Below are 14,979 nucleotides of genomic sequence, written 5' to 3' on the forward strand. Positions count from 1 at the left end.
ACATCTGTACCAGGTGTCCTCATCCCATGTTCATTGGATGTTATCCCATCCAAGCAGGCACTGTAACACAAGCACACTTATATCAACTACATCACTATTATGTCTAAGCTTATAATTAACAACAGAAATGAAAACTGTATCTTTATAACCAAGTTATTTTAACAGCACCCATCTAAAATCCATGTTAACATTTGCACAAAGCCAATATTGCAATCTGTATCTATAGCAGGCCAAGGGCCGGGCGCCCCTCGGTGGCTCTGGCCCGGCAGAATTTTGGGGGTCCCGGTGTTTGGTGCCGGCAGAGCCCCAGCGCTGGGCCGGGGGTGCGGGGGACCCTCCCTGGGGGGGGTCGGGCTGCCCGGGGCAGGCGCTGCAGCGTCAGCCTGGAGCCACGGGGGAATGGCCCGGGCCCGGCAGGCTGGGGGCTGGCACAGCGGAGAGGGGGTCCCGGAGCTGGGGGAGCCTCTGCAGCCTGCGGTGTCGGACACCCCGATAAGGGGGAGCCCGGAGATGGTGGCATCATGGACAAGGGACACCCATGGTGTGAAGAATGCATATTTTATGATTGGCTCTTTGCAAATATTAAAACGAATATTATGTGTTATGTTAGGATGTTATGCTGTATTGATTTTTTAATTGATTTTTTAAGTGTGTTGAATATAGTTTAGGTTATAACATAATGTTAAAATAGAAACTGTGTATGTGAGGTATTTTTTAAAGAAAGGAATGAGGTACTCGCAGCAAGATGGCAGCCACAGGACACCTAAATCTTTCAGAGAAAGAGAATTTATTGCTGTCTTATCAGAGGAAACTAACTGCTTCCTGCCTCCCTCAGGCTTGAAGACGCCATCAGGATTCAGAGGAAGAAGCTGACACTGACCAGACACAATCCTGTGTTTGAATGGAATTTATGCATCATGTATGTGGTGTGTGAATATGCAACAGGTTATTGTTTTTAAGGGTTAATCCTCGGTTAATGTGTGTCCTTTTTTGGGCTTATGCTGCCCAGAAAAAGGTACCTGGACGTCTGTTACTCTTTGTTTTTGTTGTCTCATATTGTCCTAAATCCTAATTGTCCAAATTACTAATGCTCTAATTATATTACTATTTTTATAACCATTTTATTATTATTAAACTTTTAAAATTTTAAAAACAAGTGATTGGCGTTTTTCACCCTTGGGTACCCTGGGTGCTGAAACAGGGACCCCGCACAGGCAGCACCCCTGGGCCCCTCTGACTCACCTGGGGAGCCCAGGGAAGGAACCTCTGGGGTTGCCCCAGCAGCCCAGAGAGAGGGGACACCAATACACACTGGGGCTGCAGGAGCCCAGACAGGAGGGAGCCCCTGAACTGCAAAGTAGGGAGACCAGAGAGGGAACTCCTTGGTGGGTGTTTTTTTGCTGAATTTTGGTGGTTTGGGTTTTTTTGAGGGTGGCTGAATCCTGGTGGTCTGGAGGTTTTTATGGACATCAGACACCTGGTGAATTCTAGAGATGGACTCAGGCAAGAGGAGCAGCCAGTCCCCAAAATCCCACTCTTGGCATCCCTCATCCCCCTCTGCAGTCCTCCCTCTAACATCTTTAGGCCTCTGGGAAGACCCCAAAGGGATGGAAGTGCCTAAAACGCTGCTGAAGTGCCTGAGCTGCTCCCAGCTGTGGATGTTCCTGTCCACAAACATCTCCTGGTCAGTGCCATGGGGGGCTGGGAAGGAGTTTAGGGGATCCTGAGAGGATTGGAAGGAGTTTTGGTGGCTCTTGGCTCCATTTGTGGTGCTGGGAAGGGGTTAAGGGGGCTTTGGAGGGGTCTGTGGGAGGGTTTTGGGAGTTGTGGAAGGGCTGTGTGGCTTGGAGAGAACTTGGGTGGGTCTTGGCAGAGGTGGGAAAGAGTTTTGATGGATCTTGGGGCCATTTCTATTGCACAGAGTGGTTCGGGGTGTGGGGGACAGCAGGGATCTGTGGGGTGGTTTGATGGAGCTGGAGTGGCTGTGGGGCTGGGAGGGGGTTTTAGGGCAGTCGTGACCCCCAGAGCTGCCCCCAGACCCTGCGCACAAGGTGCTGCTGGGGGACAGGGGCTCCATGGAGGGGTTTGTGTTCCTGGCACTGTGGGAGTGAGGGGGGATACCCCGGGGCCGTGTGTGACCCCCCCATGCCGGTGTCACCCCCTTGTCCCTCCCCACAGGGCTCCTGCCCCAGCTCTGCTGCCCCAGAGGGAATTTGGGGAGGGGGCAGAGGGGGTGAGCAGCCCCTGCTGGGGGATGGCCCCGGCCCAGCCCCTTTGTTCAGCATCGAGCTGGGCTGGGGCCGCAGGAGGAAGAGGCCAATGGGAAGCAGATCCTGCAGCTGGGACAGTGCTTGGGGTCAGGGCAAGGTCCTGCCCTGCACACCTGGCTCAGGTGTGACCCTGCCCCAGCAAGGGAGCGGGACATTCCCATCCCCATGGATCAGGGCTGGGAGTAGCACTTGGAGCACGGATGTGGAAATACTGGGAGCGACTGGGAGCTCACTGAGAGGGTGAATTATCCCACCTTCCCCTTCTGAGGCCACCCTGCCAGCTGAGAAATGCTCCTTGGGCCTCGGCGTTGGCCAACAGCCCCTGGGCTCAACTCCTCTGCAGCTCATCACAAACACTGCTCCAGCCACTGCTGCTGCCCAACCAGCTCCTGGTTCCTTTAGCAGCAGCCCTGGGAACTGTTTTTGTTCCCTCAGTGGCACAAGATCCCCGTTCTCACCCTGCCAAAGAAAGCTGTTGATGCCAAGTGCAGCCAGGATGAACCATTGCTGGGACTGAAGCCCCTCTCTTGGGGCCCTGCTCCAAAAGGAGCCCTTGGAGCTCTCCTGGGCCAGCGACTCCCTCTGAGTGGGGCCTCTCCCAGCCAGGAACTCTCCCGTTTGCTGCACTCGGGGATCCTGAACAACCACAGAGCCTGGGCCAATCCCCCGACTCCTCCAGGCTCAATCCTTTGCCCTTTGCTGGGGAGATGCCAAAGGATCCTCAGGGAGCATTGCCTGCCCTCAGGGGAATTTCTCACAGATGCCTTGCACTGACTCTTTGTGTCTGTGTGCACACAGGAGTGCCTGTGCTGCAGAAATGTGGCAGAAATGCTGCTCTCTGAGGGGTTTGAGTGCCTTGCATAGCTGAGCCAGTCAGACTTGTAGGTAAGGTTAAATCACAAGCTGTAAGTGAAGTTAAATGCTGCTAAGAGTAGTTCTTAGTTACTAAGTTGTTACCTTTAATATAAGTTATAAGCTAAGTTAAATATTGTAAAGTGTTTTTCCTCTGTTAAATTGCAAAGTCATAGGTTTAAGTTAAGTTAAATGCTGTTACACTCTGCTCTTTTGCTAAATTGTGAACTTGAAGGTATCAGTTAACATTAAGGTACAAGTTAAGTCCTGTTAAGTTTGAGCTCTGTTAAAGTTTTAGGCTGTATTCATTTTATCCTTGCCCTCACTGTCTTTGTGTCACACACACAGGGACAGTTCTCAGTTCATTTCTGGTTTGATTACCTGGACTCTGTTTGGTTTTGTTGTTGCTTTGTTTCCCTGGTGTGCCTGAAGTGTCCAGTCAGGAGCAGAGTGACTCTTGCCAAGGAACTTTGTGCTGCTGTCCCTTAATATTAAATGTGATTTTTGCTGCTCCCTTGCTGGGGATTTTTTCAGCGCTCTCAAGGCCTTGTTGATAGCAGGGTGAAGGAGCCCTGGCCCAGGCTCTGGCCCTGGGGGACACGGGAACGCTGCCAGGGGGTCCCTGTCCCACCCCCAGGGCCCCGGCCCCCTGTCCCCGTGTCAGGCTCTGGGGTCGATCTCGTGGAACATCCTCTGGGGGAGGCTGCGGGGCCGGGGGACCCGGGGGGACCCGGGGAGACAGGGAACCCCGCTGTGCACGAGCAGGGTTGGACTGCTCTGGGGGGAACTGAAGGGGGGGCTGGGGCAGAGTGACCTCCCCAGTGACCTCACACAGCTCCCGTGATGTCACACTGACCCTGTGATGTCACACTGACCATGTGATGTCACACAGCCATCTCTGTGATGTCACACTGCCCTGTGATGTCACACTGTCCCCGTGATGTCACACAGCTATATCTGTGATGTCACACAGCCTCCTGCTGTGTCGCAGAGCCAACTCTATGTCACCTTGTGATGTCATACAGCAGTGCTGTGACATCACAGAAGACCGATGACACAAAATCACCCTGTGATGTCACAATCTGTTCTCTGATGTCACAGCCTGCTCTATGATGTAACACAGCCACTGGGTGATGTCACAACCCACTCTCTGATGCCACAGAGCCACCCTCTATGATGGCAGACTCTACTCTATAGCCTCATATCCTGCTCTGTGATGTCACAGCCAGCTCTGTGATGTCACAACCCCCTCAGTGATGTCACAAAACCCTCAAGAACTCAGTTCTATTGAAACACTGAAGTTTCTTGGACTTTAAATAGATCTCTGTGAGGGACACAACTGAGAAAGTGTCCCCAGGTTCCAGCTAGAGCAGAACACTGGAGGCAGTGATGACAGGTGGGGACAAGCAAGGGAAAGGTGTCTCTGGTGCTGAGCAAACCTGGATGTGTTTGAGGAATGCAAAGGGCCAAGGCCTGAGCCCCAGCCCCTGGCCAGGCAGATCCTGTCCCTCCCTCCTTGCTCAGGGCTCTTCCCGGGATGGACACTGGCATGTGGGGATGTGCAATGCCAGGGGCAGGAGCATGGGGCGGCCCCTGCCAGGCTGCTGAGCAGGGACAAGGAGGCAATGAGGCTCCAGGCCTGCAAGGGTCACTTGTCCCCTCCTGGCCCCAGGACCAGCAGCTATGGCCAAAGTGCTGCCCAAGGTGGCTCTGGCAGGACTGTCTTGCAGCTGCTGCCCATCCCTGTGCCCTGTGCAGCTCAGGCTGTCCAATGGTGTCTCTGCCCTGTGCCTCTGTCCCTGCAGGCTGTTGGCATCCCCTGGCTGCCCCACCTGGCTGGGCCCTTCCTTTGCTGACAGCTCTGCCTGGCCACTGCATGGTGTTTGGATTGATTGATCAATTAGATCAAAGCTGTATTGGACTGTCTGAAAGGGGATGAGTTTCTTAATAAGTACAGTATGATATGATATAATGTAGTAGAATAAAGCGATGGATCAGCCTTCTGCAATCATGGAGTCAATGCTAATTATTACCTGGCTGGGAGCCTGCAACAACAGGCAAATACTGTAGTACTGATAAACAAAGGTACAGCCAGGGGAGGGAGGCAGGTGGAAAAGGCTTTGTGCTGTCCCTGCTCAGCACGGCCCTGAAGATCTGCACATAGGAGAAAACAATGAACACAAAACAACCAAATACCAAAGACTAAGCACGATGAGCCCAAGTTCCCTGAGGCTGGAGTGTGAGCAGGAGAGCTTGAGGATCTGGGGGATCTCACACAAGAACTGGCCCAGGGCATTGCCATGACATAGGGGCAGGGAAAATGTATTGGCCGTGTGCATGAGAGCACTGAGAAAGGCACTGGCCCAGGCAGCTGCTGCCATGTGGGCACAAGCTCTGCTGCCCAGGGGGCAGAGGGTCCTGTGGTGCAGGGCTTGGCAGATGGACACAGAGCTGTCGGACCACATGAGGGTCAGAAATGAAAGCTCTGCTGTGATAAAGAACAAAAAGAAAAAGAACTGAGCAGCACATCCAGAGTAGGAGATGGTGCTGGTGTCCCAGAGGGAATTGTGCATGGCTTTGGGGACAGTGGTGCAGATGAAGTCCAGGTCAGTGAGGGCCAGATTGAGCAGGAAGAAGAACATGGGCGTGTGCAGGTGGTGGCCGCAGGCTACAGCGCTGATGATGAGGCCGTTGCCCAGGAGGGCAGCCAGGGAGATGCCCAGCAAGAGGCAGAAGTGCAGGAGCTGCAGCTGCCCTGTGCCTGCCAATGGCAGCAGGAGGAAGTGGCTGATGGAGCTGCTGTTGGACATTTGCTGTGGCTGCACTTGGGCACCTGTTCATGGAGAAAGGGACAGTGAAGGGTTAGAGGAGATACCAGTAACCAAAATCAAAGCCATTTCCCATACACCCTCCTTTGTAACACACAGAGACATGCTCTTGTGTTGAAGAGTTCTGATGTTTTCTTTTTAAGCTCTTTCCATGTACTTCCTGGTATTCTTGGATATCAGAAACCCTCAGCATTTCTGCTGCCCTCTGGTAGAACAGAGTGATTTCCCTGAGGCAAGATAATGAGTGGAGACTGGGGGCAGATGATCTGTCACTTCATTCTGTTTGCAGTTCCTCTGGGCTTTCACTTTTCTCAGATGGAGGATATTCACAGTCCCACGTTTCTCTTAAAAACCCCCAGGCACTGCTGAGAGCAGATGGATCCATCACAGCCCAGCTCCACATTTGTAGCCAAGGACTCACATTGCTCATTTCACCAACCCAGCAGCATTTTCAGTGTCACAACACCTCTGCCTTTCCCCATGGATCTTATCACTCAGAGATGATCTAGGACAGGTTTGCATGCTGGGTTGAAGCTCCCGGCTTGGACTGAAATCTCAGAGGGACTTTCAAGTGTCCTTATGCTGGCATTGGATGAAGGGAGATGCAGCTCCTTCCCTGGCTGCACTGACAGCATTGCCCAGAGCCGGGCACTGGAGACAGCATCACCCTGAGCCAGCGGTGCCCCCTCCAGAGCCCCCAGGGCTGGGCAGCTGCTCCCAGCCCTGTGCTCTGCAGAGGGAACTGGGCCCGGGGCTGCAGAGCTGCCCCACGGCTCTGCTGCAGCTCTGCCTGCACAGGAGGGGCTGTGCACGCCTTGGAGCCTCAGCCCTGAGGCAGAGGCTTGGCTGGGGCACAGGAGGGAGGGGGCTTGTTCAGAGGGAGAGGCTGCACTGGAGGGGATCCTGTGGACATCTCTCAACTTGCCCTGCCACAGCATTGCTGGGGTTTGTTTTCTCTCATTGCCTGATCTTCTCTCTGCTTGCTGGAGATTTTCCTCCTGCAGGTATTTCCCTGTGCCTGATCTGTCCCTGCCAGCTCTCACAGACCCCAAATCTCTGTGCACTCTCCCTGGCCTGACAGAACCCTGCTTGTTTGCAGGGCACTGTCTGGGGGCAGATTCTGTTTGCAGCTTGGAGAAAGAACAGCTCAGACTGAGCCTGATGACTCCAGCAAGGGTGATGCTGGTGCTGACCATAGGCAGAGTGGCTGAAGGCACATTAGGGATCTCCTGTGAACCTAATGGTCACCAAAAGGAACAGTTCAGATGTCTCAGGCACTTGTCAAAATTCATAATCGTCCTTTAATATTTATCCCCCCCTCCATGTCATTCTCCAGTATAAGGAATCTGAAGACAAAGTCTTAGGAAATGTCCTCATTTTTATCAAAATCCTTCTCTTGGAAATATTCTGGGACTGATCAGAAGCCGTCAGCATATCAGAGCTTCATGAGCATTTCACCTCCCTGCACCAGAAATACTCAGAGATGTACTCACAGAGTCTGTAGGCATTGGGATGTTCCAGCTGTAGGAAATCACTCCAGGAGCTGCAGCTGCATTATCCTGCAGCCAGAGGTTCCTGTGCCAAGGCTGGCAGTGATTCTGCCCCAGGCACTTCTCAGCCCCTTCCCAGCCCTCCCTGATTGAAGCTCTCTGTGCCTCTGTGCTGTGCCTGGGGTGGCTGCAGGCAGTGCCCCAGCCCTGCTGGGCTGTGCACAGGAGCTGCTCCTGGGCAGAGCTGTCTCTCTGCAGTGCTGCCCTTGCCAGGAGCTGCCTCTGGGCCAGGAGCCCAGCCCAGCTCAGCAGCACAGACACAGCACAAAGACTATAATGAGCCTCTGGGGCTTTGTGCTGATGCCCTGAACATCAGTCCCTGAGAGGGAGCTGAAGAAACCTCTCAAGAACTTCGAGTCAGAATCCAATTCCAAAATCTCTTTGACTTTTAATGGGTCCCACTGAGGGACATGACTGAGAAAGTGTCCCCAGGCCCCAGGCAGAGCAGAGAACTGGAGGCACTGATGACAGCTGGGGACAAAGAGAAGCCAAGTCTTGCTGCCCAGGGGCACAGCAGGGTCTGTGCCACCAAGGGCTGTGAGGAGACACCTTGTCCTGAGGCACTGGGGCCTCCTGGCACAGCCCCATCCAGGCTGGGCACTGTCAGCCCCTTGTCCTGCCCTCAGCATCCCCCCTTAGCTCACATCCCAGCGGCCTCAAGAATCTGCTGGAAGGAGTCCCTGGGGAGCCTTGCTCAGCAATGGCGCTGGGGGCTCCTGAATGCTCCCTGCAGGGACTGCAGGTTTTTCAAAGGACTTTGGGTTTTGCTTTGGCCTTGCAGTCTCTGAGAGCTTTGTGCAATCATGGCCTCCAATTATCTGCTGTAATTAGTCCATGGAGAGGCTTTGTCAGTAACAACCCTCAGTGGCGCTCATTAATGCTTCAAGGTACTTCAGTTATTTTAAGGTACTTGGTGTCTCCCTTTTGATAGAGACTCCGTTAGAGATTTGTGCAATCATGGCCTCAGTTATCTGCTTTAAGAAGTCCCTTGAGAGCTTTGTATTGACACTCAGTGGAACTCATTAATACTTTGAGGTAATAACGGTTTTTAAGGTGCTTTGGAATTTCCTTTCCTCAGTGAGGCTTCTGAGAGGTTTTTGTGCCATCTGGCCTCCAATTCTCTCCTCCAAGGAGTCATGAGGACCATGTTTTCCGGATGGACCTCAGTGGGATTCATTCATGCTTTGAGACACTCTGGGATTTTCTTCTGTCTTTGACTCCTGGAAAGGTTTGTGCAATCTCCTCTCAGGCCCTGAGATTCAAGGGCTCAGCTCCAAATGCACCATGGGGCTCATTAGAATCAAGCAAGTCCTGACAAACCATGGTTTTGCCTTGATTTCCCTCTACTGTAGTGCAGTTCACTAGGAAGTTTTTTTCCTATTGTTATGGAGAAATATTTCAAAGAGCTTCTAATAAATCCACATTCCTGTTTTAAGGGTGTATGGTTCTATTTAGAGAAGAAATGTTAGCAGAATTCTGTGACTGACATTGTCCCAGGGACTTTGCTAAAGGAGCTCTGGCCTGCTCTGAGAAGCTGTGTCTTGAGATCTGACACAGTGTGGAGAGCCTTGCTCCACATTTCCAAACCCCATCCTGTCTCTTCTCACTCACCTGGCATCAGCTTAGTTTGGAGAACTGGCTGCTCTCAGGCAAAGAGGGTTTTTTTTTTTTCTTTTAGCGCTCTAAAACTCCTGAGCTCCCTGTTGAAAACAGACACCCTCCTCAAGTGTGTGCCAAGCCCAAGCTGCCACCAAGACCCCTCCAGAGCTGCCCTGGGCCAGCTGTGAGGATGTGTGGAGGCCCAGAGGCCTACCATCAGAATCTCAATCCCCCAGACATGGAGGACTGGTTCTAGATAAGAGGAATAGGCTTTCAGGTTAGGGTGAGATGCTTTCTTCTCATATTGATCTTTGCAGACACATGCCGATTTATGTTACGTTAGGTTGCCCCATTGGCCCATTGGCCTAATTACCCTAGTTCAACTCCTATTGCCCACGTTTGGCCCTAGAATGTTCTCTCTCTATCCTTCCATTTGCCCTAGTTTGCTGTATTCCTCAACCCTTGTTTCCCTGTTGGCTGACCTGAGATCTGACCCCCTCCTCTGCACCCTTTTCCCCCATACCCATTGGACCCTGACCCTCAGCTCCACCCTCACTGCCCCATATAGGACCATGATCCCTCAGCCTACACCCTGTCTTCATCCCTGGACCCTGTTCAGCTGTGTAGCCTGTTCCTGTACCAATAAACCCAGTTTGCTGGAGATCATATGAAGACCCATCCTGCTCATTCTGTCAGCTTTCTAAGCAGCAGTGAGGTTTGGGCTCATGAGTGCTGGACGCTCCAAGGGCCTCAGTAGGGCCATGATGCTACACATGGCGCCCGAAGAAGAACCAGATTCCTTGAGGTCCCTGTGAGCATCTCCAGCAGTGATCCTGCCAGCCAGACATCACTGGAAGCTGTACCCCTTCGGGTCAGCCACAACACTGAAGTGAGACTCCAGTTTTATCGAATCTCACTTAAGAAGAAGTTGACAATCCCCTCAACAGCCGTGGGACCAGCTTCTCTGACAGCCCCATAAGCCCCACTTTGGCTGGAGATTGTGCCTGTGAGACTGAGAGTGAGTGACTGAGTGGCAGAGAGCTCCCAGGGCTTTGGGCTTTTGATTTTCTGTTCCTGTGGGTGGGCATTTCCTCTTCCACTGGGGGCAGCTATGGGAAATACTCATTCCCAAGCTGAAAAGGATGCTTTTGTTAGGTCTTGGTGAGTTTTAAATTTAGAGGGGAGTTAATTTTCTGAAGGGAGTTTAAAAATTATTGTTCATGGTTATTTGAGGAGCTTCCTGATATCTCTGTTGATTCTATCTATCAGTTACCATTTTGGGATGCTGTCGGGGAAAAGCTTTATATTTTATAAACACAAGGGGTTTTAAAAGTTGACAAACTTTATCTGTTGTTTCATTCAATTTATAGGATCATTTAATGAGTTCATGGTTCCAACCCTTTGCCCTGGTTTATTCAACCCACCCTTCATGTTCCCGAACCCAGGTTCCCTGAGAACAGGATGGGAGATGGAGCCCGCCCTTTGGCACAGACAAGCCATCTGCTGTCTGCCATCTCCCCTCATTTTCTGTCCTCTCCTCAGGATGGCAGTGGCCATGCTGCCTTGAGATATTCCCTCACCCACATTCCTTCATTCCCTAGTTCTAATCCCCCTTCCTATAAATCACAAGATGGCAATACTCCTGTTAGAGAGACCGCCATTTTAGATACCCTCCCGCCTTCATCCCCATTTCCTGCCTTTGCTCCAGGTGCCTCCTCTGTGACGGGTCCTACCTTAATGTTGAATTCCACCACTGCATTGGGTCCCTCCCCTATCATCAGAAAGGTTCTCCCCAATGCGGGCTGCACCTCTCCACTTCCAGGCCCCTGCTCCAGTCCAGCCTCTTCCAGTCCCCACATCACTGGAACCGGACATGGGGCCAACTGGAAGGAAGCCATTTTGGCTACCAAAGGCCTTCAACACCAGGCATTGCCGGTCGGCAGAAAGGCCTGCGCCTCTGCCAGCAGACCTGCCTCCTCTACAGAGGAAAAGAGTGATAGCTTATCTGAGAGTGAGGAATCCATAGGGAATAGATTCCCATTTAGATTTTGGCCCCTGGGAATCCATAGGGACAAGATTCCCATTTAGGTTTTGGCCACTGGGAATCCATAGGGAATAGATTCCCATTTAGGTTTTGGCCCCTGCTTATACTGCACAGTTGCCACCTGAATCTTGGATTCCCTACCTCCATAGGGAAATGAAGGACTTAGTAAAAGCTGCTAAGGATTATGGGAGGGGTTCTCCCTATTTTAACAATTTGCTGGACATGCCATTTACTACCCACATAATGGTGCCACAAAATTTAAACTGGTGTATGAAAATTATATTGTCATCTGATGAATTTATTTTCTGGAAAGGAGTTTGGATAAATAAAGTTCATGAGTTACCAAAAGGTTATGTTGAGGAAGAAGGGCGACAACACCTCACAATGGACCACATTACCAGGGAAGGAGACTATACTAGACTGCAGTATCAGGCTGAAGTCATCCCCCAGTCAATACTGGAAGATCTCAAAGGCGCCGCACGGTCCACCCTCCTCCAAACACCTGATGCTTCTACACACCACACTGACTTCACTTACATTCACCAGGGCCTGGATGAGAGCTATATCAAGTTCATAAAGCACCTTATGAAAGCCCTGGAAAAACAGGTAGATGATCAAAAGGTCCAGGATTATCTTATTAGCAAATTAGCTTTCTGTAATGCCAGTATTGACTGCAGAAAGGTTCTTCACAGCCTCCCCCTTGACCCTGAGCCGACCATTGCTCAGATGATTGATGCTTGCTTTTGCCAGGCGATCTCAGACTGTGACTCCAGCCTAGCCAAGGCCACCAGTCAGGGTGCAATTGAAATGCTGGTTGCAGCAAATGTGCTTCCCCACAATACAGAATGTAATAAAGGCAGTGGAAACTGTTATAACTGCAGGAAAATGACATGTAGCAAAAGACTGTAAATACAAGAATAAAAACTGTTCTGGTTTTTTACCCAGCCCTCCTTCCCACAGCCATTACCCAAACTGTTCCTGAAGCCAACAGCACTACCAGCCCTCAGGAAACTCCCAGCAGAGCATGAAATGACACCAAATATGAAGTTATTCTGTCTCACCCTTCCACTGGTGAGAGATGTCCTAGGTTACAATATAAAGATGTATTCTATTCCCATCCTCAAGAGCTGTTGAAACAGGAGGGGCATTGTTTCATTCCTTATCTCCTGTTAATAAACCCATCAATGCCTTTCTGCATGACTCAGAGATAATGCCCTCCAGGAGCCATTTCTGTTTAATGGACCACCTCATGACTCATAGAATGATATCAGCCCATTGTGAGATGCTCCACCCAGGGGGGAAGAGCTAAGCATGCCCCCCTGGATATTATCTGGGGTTGGGGACAAAACAAGCTGCCTTTCCACTGGATTCCCCAGAGCAACAGCTACCTTTTCCACTGGATCTTCAGAGGTAGGCTACACCCTACTACAGGATCGCTGCTCCAGCATTACCACATCTGCCACTCCAGGAGGACTGCAGCCACCATTCCAACAGGACTGCTACCAACACCCTGACCAACAGAGTGACAGGTTATATTCTGACTTTATCAGTGTTTTTTGTTTTGTATTATTGCATGATTTTTTTTCCTAATAAATTGTATTTCTGACTTTGAGTCTCTCTCTGGTTTTGCTTTCAAACCAGAGCAAATGGAAAAGCCTGAGTGGGTTTCCTGAAAAACAAACTCACCTCAGAAACCACCTGCTCAGTCCAGGCTGCCTGGAATGATGTCACCCTTCTACAAGGGACAGTGTGAGCATAAATGATCTCTGGGAGCAGAATTCTCTGAGTCTTGCAGCTGAATTCTCTGTCCCTGTCCTTTCCCTGGATCTCTGTTCAGATGAAGCTGCTGGTGCCATCCTCACCTTTTACCTCTCTCTTGAATGCAAACAGATATTCCCAGGTGTATTAAGCATGATTTTTCAAAGTTTCTACAAAACTTTTGTGTTCCTCATGGAACAAAGGGGCCATTTTGGCACTGAGGGGGTGACGTGGAAGCAAGGAGTCAATTGTGACGCTGGGGTCCCATTGAACCAAGGGGCCATGGTGACACAGCTGGGCCACATGGATCCAGTGGCCCATTGTGACAGTGTGGATCCAAGGAGACAATGGAGACATCCCCAGAACCTCATGGAAGCAAAGAGTCCATGGTGACCCATCAGGGCTGCATGGAGCCAATGGGCCATGGTGGCACTGCCCATCCAAGAAGGCCATTGTGACACTGAAGAACTTCATGACACCAAATATCCATGGTGACACAGCAGGGCATCATGGGAACCAAGGAACGGCTGTTGGCGGTATGGAAACTCATGGAACCAGGAGCCGTTGTGGCACTGCAGAACCAACAGAGCTGCTGGACCTTGTCCCCTGGCCCTGCACAGCTCCTTGGGAGGCACGGCAGGAGCAGCACCCTGGGAGCCTCAGGAATGCCCCTCTGGGATCCATGGCACACACTCCCAGGGGCGGGAATTCCAGATTCCAGCCAGGAAAAGATGTTCCTGTCCTGGAAGGCAAAGCTCTTAAGAAGGAGAAAAAGGCCAAGTGGAGCAAGATCTTACAGTGACATTTCACTGCCAGCCTTCATAGCTTCACCCGTGGTTGTTGTAACTCCTGGAGTGGGAATTAAATCAGGGCAGGGTCTTTGGTGGGAGCTGCCCTGGGTCAAGAGAGACACTGAGAGAGAAACAGAGCAGGCAAAGAAAGGCAGGAGAGAAAGAAGGGCACAAACGCACTCAGCTGCGAAGGTGGCACTCTGAAAACAAACTGGAACTGACAAAAAATGAATGGGACAGAAATCAGTAATTCTGAATGTTTTATTTACTATCAAAATGCAGGCCACACATCCAGCCCCACACAATCGCAATCCCACACCCTCAAGTTTGGATGCCACTTCTCCCAATCTCCTTCCAACCCCATCTCACCCTGGACATTGTGGAATCAAGTAGATTTGTCATGGGACTGAGTTTTTCTTAGGTGGGAATAAGGCATTTTGACATGGATTGGTCAATTTTGGGGTAAAATTGAGGTGTTTTCAATGGGATTGAATCATTTTGAGGTGACAGACCAATCTATCTGGAATTCTAGAGTGCAAAGATATGGAGTACACTTGCTGAAATCCCCCAAGAACCCACAAATCCTACAGAACAAATGTTCTCAAACCATAAATTCCACCTCAAATACCTGTTAAATGGCGGGACTTTAGACATCCTTGATCAATTACTTTCATTTTAGTCCTATTTCAGATGTTTTTAAGTGATAAAGACAAATCAGAAGAAAATTAGGGCCAAAAGGATAACCAGCCAGGTGTCCTCCCAACATGGATCACTGGGAATGTGGGTCATCAGTGTTCTGACCAATGTGGTTCCTCCCATGAGGATGAAGCTGCACTAGTGCACAAAGCTCCTTCTGCAGTTGGAGCACATGCAGGGCTTCCCTTACCGGTGCCTGCGTTGGTGTCGGGTCAAGGTAGAGCTGTGTGAGAAGCTCTTCCCACACTGGGGACACTTGTAGGGCCTCTCCCCGGTGTGGATGCGCTGGTGGATGATGAGGTGGGAGTTGCGTTGGAATCCCTTCCCGCAGTCAGGGCAGCGGAAGGGCCTCTCCTCAGTGTGAATCTGCTCATGCAGGATGAGATGGGAGCTGATCCGAAATCTCTTCCCACACTGGGGACACTTGTACGGCCTCTCCCCGGTGTGGATGCGTTGGTGCCTGATGAGTTCTGAGCTGCAGCTGAAGCCCTTCCCACATTCCTCACACTCGTAGGGCCATTCCCTGGTGCGGATCATGTGGTGGCATATCAGGGTGCTGCTCTGCCTGAAGCTCTTCCCACACTCCAAGCA

The sequence above is a fragment of the Melozone crissalis genome, unplaced genomic scaffold (assembly GCF_028551555.1).
Source record: "Melozone crissalis strain CALT ecotype California unplaced genomic scaffold, PUWL_Pcris_2 ptg000046l_1, whole genome shotgun sequence".
Lineage (NCBI taxonomy): Eukaryota > Metazoa > Chordata > Aves > Passeriformes > Passerellidae > Melozone > Melozone crissalis.